The sequence below is a fragment of the Apodemus sylvaticus genome, chromosome 21 (genome assembly GCF_947179515.1).
Source record: "Apodemus sylvaticus chromosome 21, mApoSyl1.1, whole genome shotgun sequence".
NCBI lineage: Eukaryota > Metazoa > Chordata > Mammalia > Rodentia > Muridae > Apodemus > Apodemus sylvaticus.
In genome coordinates, this window is record NC_067492.1 from 19,954,045 (window position 1) to 19,957,072 (window position 3,028).

At 39.9% G+C, this 3,028-nt stretch overlaps 1 non-coding gene across 1 annotated transcript; it reads right to left on the bottom strand.

Moving 5' to 3' along the window:
* Window positions 1–2,044: 2,044 nt before the first annotated feature.
* LOC127672218 (U6 spliceosomal RNA) lies at window positions 2,045–2,151 on the bottom strand. The gene has a single exon (XR_007974876.1). It is a non-coding gene; the product is annotated as a U6 spliceosomal RNA (small nuclear RNA).
* Between the last annotated feature and the right edge of the window lie 877 nt (window positions 2,152–3,028).

Consider the following 3,028-nt stretch of genomic DNA (forward strand, 5'->3'; position numbering starts at 1 on the left):
TCTCAAAAAACCAAAAACCAAAAACCAAAAACAAAAACAAAACAAAAAACAAAAAAAAAACAAAACAAAAAACAAAAAAACAAAACCTAAAAGCTATCTGGATAGTTGATAGCTTTTCTCACCAAGTCAGAAAAAAATTATTGGATCCTCTCACCAAGTCAGAGATCCTGTTTTTTGGTTGGTTGGTTTGTTTTGTTTTGCTTTGTTTTGTTTTTTTCCAAGACAGGGTTTCTCTGTATAGCCCTGGCTGTTCTGGAACTCACTTTGTAGAACAGGCTAGCCTCGAACTCAGAAATTCACCTGCCTCTGCTTCCCAAGGGCTGGGATTAAAGGCATGTGCCACTACTGCCCGGCAAGAAAAAAATTCTTAAAGAGCTGTGTTGCTTTCTAGAGATCTCCAGACAGCTCAGCTCTCACAAGTGAAAATTCTAAAGAAGAACTGCTATCGGTTTTTGTGAGCTCATCTCAGGCAGACCAAAAGCCCAGTTTTTAGTTACATATCAGTCCAGTCATTTACTCCAGGTTTTCCTTCTGATTTTCTTAGGAATCAGCATCACGAGACCCCAACTCTTTGATTCTTAAGAGACAGCAAGTATACATTTTTTTCTTAACATTGCAAAAGAATTCAGAGATCTGTCAGCCCTCAGTAGGCATAAATGATAAGCTAGTTGGGTGGGGACCCTACCCTGAAACTACCATTTCTACCACACCTGGGCCTAACCTTACTGTGTCCCAGGCTGACCGTGAACTCAGGAATCTGCCTGTCTTTCTATCTTTCCAACAAGCTGGCTCACAGTGTAGCTGTCTTTGTTCCTTTAGATTCATGAAGCCCCCATAATTCATATTGCATCGTTATAGTTTGCACAGTGGAGAAATCATATATATATTGAACTCATATATTGAGAGTTCTTTTTCATAGCTTCAAAGGCTGTCCTGAAGGTCCCAACATATACCATTTTGCTGAGACATTAGCCACACCCTCAACTCCTAGACTCTGCTATTTCTAATTCTCATGGGGTCATTAACAGAGAGGACATTGCTCAGAGGAATGTGAAAATATGTACATCATTACACAAACAAGCCTTACACCCACAGAAGCCATCAACGTTTGCGGAGGCTCACACTGGGGCCCTGTCCCAGGAGCAGGAACCATGTCACCATGACACTGTCGCCACCAGGGCCACACTGGTCTTGGCAAGATACTTCTAGGTTATGTCACATAAACAGCTAAAGCTAACTGTTACAAGTAACCTAATGCATTCTGCCTAAGTTTTCTAGGGGCTGGGATTACAAGTGTGGGTCACTGTGCCTAACTGAGTTGTCATCTTATTTTCTGTGTGTATGGGTCTTTTGCCTGCATGTATATCTGTGCAACGTGTGCATGTTTGGTGCCCAAGGAGGCCATAAGGGGGCACTGGATCCCCTGAACTGGAGTAGCAGATGGGTGTGTGCCATCATGTGGTGTGGAGAACTCAACCCAGATTCTCTAGGATGCAGTCTGGACTCTTGACGCTGAGCCACCCCTCCAGCCCCCATCTTTTTTCTTGTGTTGCTGTAGTTTTTAAAAAATGTATTCTGGATATGTCTATCTTATTAAGTGGTTTCCAAACATTTCCCTCTACTGTGTGTGTTATCTTTCTAAATTAATGAATGCTATCATTCAAAGCAGGAAAGTTCTATCTCCCTGAAGCCTGTTTCTTTCCTTCAGTCACCCTCATTTGGCTGTCATAAGGAACTGTCACCAAGTGCTGAAAATTTATACCTGTAATGACTTTTTTTCAAGTTCTTTTCTTTTTTTTTTTATTGAAGAAGGAAGTAAATACATTTTATGATAGAATTGAAGATTTACATGGAAAATATTCCTGATAAAATTGTAGGAAATATAGAATAACATGATAAAATTGAAGATTATCATGGAAAATTACACAGCTAAAATGATAGGCATTAAAAATATTTCTAAGTTGATCAAAAGTACAATTATAAGCATTTTCTGATAAAATTGAAGATTTACATGGAAAATATTTCTGATAAAATTGAAGAAATAAAAAATATGGAACACTTCACGAATTTGCATGTCATCCTTGCGCAGGAGCCATGCTAATCTTCTCTGTATCATTCCAATTTTAGTATGTGTGCTGCCGAAGTGAGCACTTGTAATGTCTGTAAAGAATTTTATGACTATAGCTCTTAGTTACTTAGTCCATCCTGAATCGGTGTTTGTATAGTGTAAGGCAGGAAGACCCACCTTCACTCTCTTCCATGTGATTAGGTGCAGTTCTGCAGTCCTGAAGTAACTCCAGTACTCGGAAGCTGAGGTGGGAGCATCTTGAATTTGAGCTAGCCTGGGCTACAAAGCAAGACTCTGTGTCTAAAATCCAAAATGATTTTGCTATCTATTTTTTTGATACAGGATAATCTTGGCGGGTCTAGATCTTGATAGGTAGATCAGGATGACCTGGAACTCATAGAAATCCACTTGCCTTTGCCTCCCAAGTGCTGGGACTAAAGCCATGTGTCACCATCCTCAGCTAGGATGACTTTTGGAAAAGATTTCTTCCTCCATTGAGTTCTCTCCATGTCCTTGTTTAGCAACAATTGGCCATAGAACACATGGGTTTATTTCAGTTCTATTGCATTGATCAATATGGTTATGACAGCCTTGTATAGTCTTAAGAATCTCACATTAAAAAAAAAACCCAAATGTGTTTAGTATGTAATGTATTCATGTGGACACACTCGTGCACGTATGTAATATAGTTGTGTGAATGTGCTCATGGGTACACAAGACTGTGTGTGCACATGGTGGTTTATATCAGATGTAATGTTTAATTGCTCTTCACAGATTTATGTGTATGAGTGTTTTTCCTGCATTATATCTGTGTATGTGGTGCTCACAGAGGCCGGTAGAAAGTGTCGATCCTGTGGAACTGGAATTACAGAAAAATTATAAGCTGCCATATGGGTGCTGGAAACAGAACCTGGGCTCTCTGCAAGAGCAGCCAGTGTGCTTAACACAGAGCCGTCTCTC